Below are 8,013 nucleotides of genomic sequence, written 5' to 3' on the forward strand. Positions count from 1 at the left end.
ACATCTTTTTTTGCATAATCCTTAGGTATATGCAAAAAGAAAGAGCAAGGTTGGCACTAGTAAACAAGTGCTGGCAAACAATAAAATTAAAAATGAAAGCAGATTACAATTACTCACATACCTTCTGATATATCATTCTCATAGCATCGTGGATTTCTCCTTTTAGTAAAAACGCAGCCGACATAATAAGTACCAAACATACGTAGTCACCACCACAGTTTCTTGAAGGAATCTTTATGACTTACAGTAACCACATGGACCGTAACACTGGAATCTGTAGCGCTACAGTGACTTCAGCAGATATTATTAGCGTGCGAGTGCCCATAAGAAAGTAAATAGTTTTGTCTTAATGTAAAAATGCTATGCAAGATTTCACTTTGCGTAGGATGTTGGTCAATACAGCTTGTGTTGGTTGCGCACAAAAGCAAACCATTTCGCATGAATGTACATCTTCTTTTGCTCCTCAGGAAACATGACACACGCTTCTATTCTTATCATCATATTAATATCCAGAATGCAAGCACACAAAAGAGATTTTCTATTTTGGGCCAATGAATACTCGCACTTAAATATGTCACGTGTGTTGCCAGAAATTATTCAGATTGAAATGTTTTGATTTTGTCACTTTTACTGAAAAACATGAAAGAAAAGCAGCATGCATCAATTAAAACACATGGTCCCTTTGAAGGGTACGGCATAATGCATAATTCTGAAGGAACACAAGCTTGTTAATGTTTCTGAAATAATAAATTGCTTTGTGTAACATTAGACAACAAGCCCCGCCGCGGTGGTATAGTGGCTAAGGTACTCGGCTGCTGACCTGCAGGTCGCGTGTTCGAATCCCGGCTGCAGCGGCTGCATATCTGATGGAGGCGGAAATGTTGTAGGCCCGTGTGCTCAGATTTGGGTGGACATTAAAGAACCCCAGGTGGTCGAATTTTCCGGAGCCGTCCGCCATGGCGTCTCTCATAATCATCGGTTGGTTTTTGGGACGTTAAACCCCACATATCAATCAATGAACCATGAGACAACGAAGCAATGCAAATAAGTTCTGTGGAAACCTGCAAGGGGGCAGAAGCGTTCAGAAAGGAAAACGACAAGCAATCGTTTAGACACGAGGCCACAAAGAAATCTGTACGGACGAGATAATTTAAGCGGAAGAACAGGGAGGTTAGCCAGTTCTTAGAAATCTGTATGGATTTCTCACGAAGAAAAGCTTCTTAGTTGCCGAAAAAATCTTGGTCTGGTGATCGAACCAGAGACCAACGCCTTTCCGGGGCGATCGCTCTACCAATGCGAAAACAAAGTGACAGGTAGCTGAAAACAAAGGCATACAGGGGTGGCGCAAGGATTTCTTTACTATGGCGCGGTCACCCATAATACGCGAGTTCCTTCAGGGGGCAGGGAAGCTGAGAACATCTGTGCTGCGTTTCACTATGTTTGCTTTTGTGGTGGCATGGGGGGGGGGAGCAGGTGGAAATTTTCAGGGCGCTCCAGCCCCTCACAACCTCCCTCCCACTGCTGGCGCTGCCCCTAGAGGTGTACTTACTGAATGGCAGGCAACTGTTTGCTATTAGTGATCCCTTCTGCAATTTTCTGGAAACTAGTTTTCCATGCAAAAACGTCAGTCCGCGAGAATTGTTAAAGTTGAACTCATCATGTAAGTGGCAAAATATACTGTTTACAATTGCACGGAACCACTTTAATTGTTTCAAACCAATAACTGGTATAGTAATTGGCAATGTGGTTGCAGACACACTTCCAAAAACACAATTTCAGTTATGTGTTCAGTTGTGGTACTGCTGGTTTGCTATGATGTGCCACATTCGAAAGTTTTGCTCTAAATGGTCAACATCTATTTTCTGGCTTGGGTTCAGGTGGGTTTTGAGAAAACTGATTTGGATTGATTCTTACTAAAATTACTCTTTGGGTACGGTTTCTTTATTGGGATTTGATGCGACACCATGGTGTTACGACAAATAATGAATGGGCAAATATGTTGCGAAGAAGACATCTTGCAACATTCATGCCGACTAGTATAAGCATGACGTGCACAGTGCCATCCTCGACGACCCACTTAAGGTTGCTTTCAGTGCAATAAGTTACATTTTCCGGATTTGTCAGGCTTAGTGCTTAAAAGCTCGTGTTTGGACATAGCTGAAATTTTATTTTGAGGAAATCCGCAGGGGGGGGGGGCAATATAAACACTATGCACCTATAAATGTAAGTGTACATGATCTCGCACATTCAAACTGAATCATTTTTCGGGTGTTTAAAACATATCCTTTAGTTTGTTCATTGTCTGTAGCATAGACAATATGGGTAGGAAAGAAGCATTACTTGTGATGTGTGGATTCGCTTTGAGTATGTGAATGCACGATCTATTGACCTTCAGCACAATGGCTTGGCTGCTGTGGCTTTATAAAAACACAGAGTCTTAAATTGTTTTTATAGTGCTGATGGGGCTGTTTCCATTATACTTGTTTGTATGAATAGCTTACTGTAAAACATGCTCACAGTATCACATTTGCATGCAACGTATTCTGCACTGTTTTAAAGGGGTGCTCAAGAACTGTGAGTCTGTACTACAACCCATGAACAACGTGACATGTTTTCTTGCGTACCCTATGCTATATCTTGTGTGCGCTGCTAATAATCTACCTTGTGTAATGCAACCATTATCGTCTTGCATAGGAGGATGCAAAAGTTATTCAGAACAAATTAATGAATTGATTGCCCATAACTTGCAGCAGTTTACAATTAGTACGATAGCACATGTAGCTAAATGTTCTATCCTATGCCATTTGTTGCAAGCTTTCATCTCATTGTCAATTTAAGCAGCTTGCTAGAAGGAATGCACGTAAGCTAGATGGTACACTTTTTTCTCTGACACCACTGAACCGATTTCAAATTTTAATCAGTGCATTGTCTTGGTTTAGTGTAGAATAAAATACAGAAACTGGGCAGCTGTGCATGTCATTTCATTATATATATATATTTTAGAAAGTGCTGACCTTTTGACGTTTTATCACTGTGCTATACATTTTTAAAATAAAATGTAGTGGCAGATGGTCAGCCACCAGGACCTTGTTTTGTTGATTTTAGTGCCCCCTGTACACTTGTAAAGCTTTATACTCAATAAATGCATGAATAAAATTTGGCACTATGCATCACCACTGTGAGAAGAAGAAATTCCACAGGTGGATTTTTATCTACTGTTACTTGTTCTCACAGTGGTGACAATCAAAATCAATAAATAAAATCAATATTGAATTTGTATAAGGACGCTGTGATAGTCTGGTTCAAGACAAGAGAAGACCATTAGCAAGATATAAATTTACTGCAAATAAAACCAGACTTTTTTTATAACGCGGTTTTTCTGAAGCGACATTTTCCAGTGAAACACCTACAGATAGAGTATTTCACATAATACAAAAGTAATAACTCTGCAAGTAATCATCTTGTGGTGTTCATGAGTATGTTGAGCCATTCCTGTTCTGCTCTATGGCAACGGACTGTCACAGACAGACAAAATGTCTCATCAGACTGACTCAAGAAGGGCTTGCAATTTGCCGCCGATGCTTCAGTAATACAGGAGCAATATGAAATACACTCACTTCTTGTTATCAGAAGAATACAATTAGCTATCTACCCACTACATTTACATTAATACCACAGGTGACGGAAAGAAACGGCTTGATGGGCTAGTACAGAATGACTGCTATTTGATTTTCGGATGATACAACAAAAACATTAGCATGCCAAAGCCCCATCTCAACTCCACATGTCACATCATGTTCACCCTGTAGTCAGTGGAAAGAGGCTATGTGTACACAACTTATGCTTAGAAGGACAAGGCATACAACGTTGATGCGGCCCAGTGGCAAAGCCAGAGGTTGGCACACCGGGCTCACACCCTTCTACCATTTTTGAATGTTTTCCCTCATAGTGTAGAGAGTGGAAAATGACGCTCGATCACATCCACGGACCGGGCCCCACTTAAGATCATAGTGGTGCCCCTCCTGCAGTTACCCGCCCACAAAAAATAAAAAAAGATATTTGCCTACGTCCCTGTGGCAGCCTACACACATTATAGTGCTCACTTCAGTGAGTATCGGTGCCATGACCATGTGTACGCATAATGTGAAGGCAGAAATTACATGCACAGTTATAATAGAAGGAAATGCGTACAAAAAATGCTGAAGTTCAAGCACTTTGACACCAGTCAGAATTCAGGATAATGTGGCAGATTTTGCAAAATAGTCTATGCTGGTTAATTTGACAGCTAAAAAAGAAGACATCACAAACTGTATCACAAGTTGTCCCGAGGGCGGCTAGTTAAAGCCAAGGCCATGCCTTGTGCCATTAGAATGGTCTTGCACAGCGTATTACACTACGTTGTGGCTGTTCTTGTTTATGTAGCCAGAGTTAAAGCGAACAGAAGTGCTCTTTCTGCCCACTGAGGAGTGAACAGATTTTGTCTCTTCTGAAGCCTTACATATTTTAGCACATTTATATTTTCAGGGAGGTTTCTTTGCAAGAACCTTAAAATTTATGAATTAGAGAAGTGACAATTGATTTGAATTTACTGATACTGTTATGCCCCAAAATGATTAATAGCTGCAAATATGTCTCAGAAGGAGACGTTGTGCACAGCTCAACTGATCATAGAGGGAATGCCTTAGATGCTGCCCATGTTTTATTGCATTTGGTTCTCTGCGCCAGCTAGCACAATATGAAATGGAGGAATTCAGGCTCCACAGAAGAGACTGAGATAGTGAGTGACGAGAAAGAAGGTTTACCTTATATTAAGCCCAAATATGCGTCAGTGAACGAGATTCATGGTTTCAATGGCATCCAAAAATGCATTTCATTCAAACATGCCTTTCAGTGGACTACTGTGAACATAGCCAAACAGAAGATTTCCTGCTAACAATTGCTCAAGCGGGGGAAAGGGGAGCTGAAGCACCAAAAATTTGTCACACATCATCCACAGACCATTTAAGTGGGTAGAGAAACCTAATATCCTGAAATAAAAACCTGGTTATGATCATGTTAGTCCATGTAGCGTTGAGGCTGTGCCGGGGTATGTAATGAACCATATTGACAATGGGAAAATATGATGAGGTGAGCAACAGGAATGTAGAAGTGAATGGGTTGTAGGAAATAAATTGCGAAACCTTCACATGAGTTAAAAGAACGGCAATGTTTGTGGTGTAATTTTTACATACACCAACAAAAACTGTAGACATGTGTTTTCGACGGCAACAAGGTGTGTTGCACGAAATGTGAACACAAATTATACTTCATATTTGCATGCTTTTAAAAACTAGCTATACGCCTTTCATGCTATACATGAGTAGTTGATATGCACATACATCTAATGCCAGATTTAATGAATATATCACACATACTAAACATTTTCTTCTAGACTGAAACGTCAATTACTTCAATACTTGTCTAGCTCATTGTGAGATGTTATAGAGCAAACGCGAACTTGTATGGAGCAAAGTAAAGAGTGCGTCAGCAAGCCACGCACAACAATATACACCAGCGCCCAATCATAAGCATTACTGACCAGTCAATTCCTTTGACTATTTGTAGTAAGCATCGCAGTACCGCAGCGTGCAATGCCGCTGAGGCCTTTTCTTCATTGCAATACAAAGCGTTTGTGCGTGTTGACGGCCGCATTTCTGCTAGCTGTAAAATATCGCCGTCGCACAAAATGCAATTCGAGTGATACGACTTGTGTGCTGTAATGACGACAACAACAAAAAGGGAGCGCGTAACTAGCCTCAAACACACATGAATACGGCAACGCAACAGTTGCAGCCGAAAAACAGGTTGTAAAAATACAACAGCCTCAATTTCATGATAAACGCGGCGGCTTGAACCAACGCATTCAATAACTTGTCAGCGTCATCTGCTGTTGGTGATGGTTGCCGACCTCGAAAACTGAAGCTACGCCAAATGGTTGCGAGCCTCAACAGTCGTCGCGTCGTCCAGCCAGAGTGCGCATCAGAGCCGCTCATGCAAAGCGGATGCAGCTAACGCTTGTGTTGCATTTTGGCGCCGGGCCGCCATTTCACTCTCCACTTGCGGGCGGCAGGCGTCCCGCCACGTGCGGAGCGGGTGTGTGGCTTGCGCGTGTAAGAGCTCTTAAGGCTGCAGAAATAGCGTCTTTTGACCTCCTAATGCTCCTCCTCCAATCGCTCACAGCATGTCAGCTTTGTCTTCCTTGAAGATTATAGTGTTTGGAAATATCAGTGATGCCTTTTTTACCTGAATAATGGTTTCACACCACGCTCGAAAATATAAGTTAGACTTGAATAGCGCTCATTTCAAAAATAGGCATTTATAGGCACTTTAAGGCATTAAGGCACGAACATCCAAAATAGGCTGTAATGGGCACTATAAAAACACCATAAAAGCCCTTCTAACCTCTAATTCATGCTCATATATCAAAATGGCACGATGGGAACGCAAAGAACAAAATAGGCATGTGCCTATAATCTGGTCTCTAGTTATCACACGTCTTTCGTTGCATATACAATGATTTTCTAGATTTCATGGAATCACGAAATGTCCGTTCATTTGTTGTCATGCTGCTTACCCGTAAAATTATTTTTTTGCTTTTGTGTTACAAAGACACCATTTCGTGTTCGATATAGTGAATGGTAATAGTAAGTTGTTTGTTATTCTAAAAATGAAATGTGCTCGTTGTTTTCTAGTCTTTTTACGCCCTTCCATCTTCCTAACACGAGATCTCGTTTCCTCACGCACTCGTGCAATTGTTTAAATATATTCGAAATCCTCCGTACACAACATACATGACACAGCCTATTGGCACTTCACGCTTGCAAGTCTGACACAGTAAAGACGCCATACTATGCTACTACTTGCTTCAAAAGCAACTTTGATTGTTTCACGTCCCACGTTACCATTATTAGAGCGGACGTATTATCTCATGGGCCTCTTACGCGCTCAGCATTTTCCAAAAAGTTGACAGAGTACACGTCCTTCTACTGTCATCGAACGTATGCGAACATTCGGCAGCATGTGCCCATAAGTGTGAGGCTTTTTGAAAAGGTCACTGTTTGTGTGGGTAAATACCAAATTGAGGTGGTTCTGGAAAAGATTACTGCATGTTTCAAAGCATAATCACATGCTGCGTTCGAAATCCACTTCTTACCGTTCTTCGTGTTTGCCCATTTACACTTTTCTTTTCGTTCTCAGAAATGCACGAGATATAGTCTATTCATTCGCAAACAAAAAAAAGAACGTAATCACTGAACAAGCGGCAACAAACGCGTCACATAACTTCACGTGTTTCCTCCCCGATTACACTGCATAGAGGGCATACTGAAGCAGCGAAGGGACATGCCTTGAACCGGAAGTACCGTAGCAGACGATGCGCCATTTTGCTATCCACCTATAAAAGATAGCCGCCGGTGCGGCGTTTCGACGCGTGGCGCCGCAACCGGAGTGATATGCCAGTTCGTTCGGCATCAGTTTGGACTGGTACGGTGAATGGACGTGTTTTTCGAGCGCTTCCCGATCAACTGTGCAGATAAGTGTTATTGCATGTTTTGAGCTTGCTTATATGATTAATAAGGCAGCAGTGTCAACCATTACAGCCCTTACTGCATTGTACGGCTTTTTCGGGGGTCAGTCGCTAGGTATTTTCTTGTTTGTGGGTGTGTTTTGTTTTCTCTTCCCACCCCGTGGAGAAATCGCACGTAAACTGAACACGAAAATTTTTGTAGTGAAGCTTAGATATTTTTTGCATAGGGCAGGGTTCTTCGTACGCCTTGTTTTGTAAATATTGAGTTAGACAAATCATAAGGACAATTGTCAAAAAGACATGATTGAAAAGGCTGCAGAATGTACAAAATGTGGGGTGGGTTTCAATATAGAGGCTCTTGCGGACGCGAATGCAGAGGAGGCTAACGCGAAGTGTGGTCAATGTGAGGTCGAGAAACAAATGGGGAAAATAATGGTTGCCCAGAGTGA

Source organism: Rhipicephalus microplus, chromosome 2 (genome assembly GCF_043290135.1).
Source record: "Rhipicephalus microplus isolate Deutch F79 chromosome 2, USDA_Rmic, whole genome shotgun sequence".
Classification (NCBI taxonomy): Eukaryota; Metazoa; Arthropoda; class Arachnida; order Ixodida; family Ixodidae; genus Rhipicephalus; species Rhipicephalus microplus.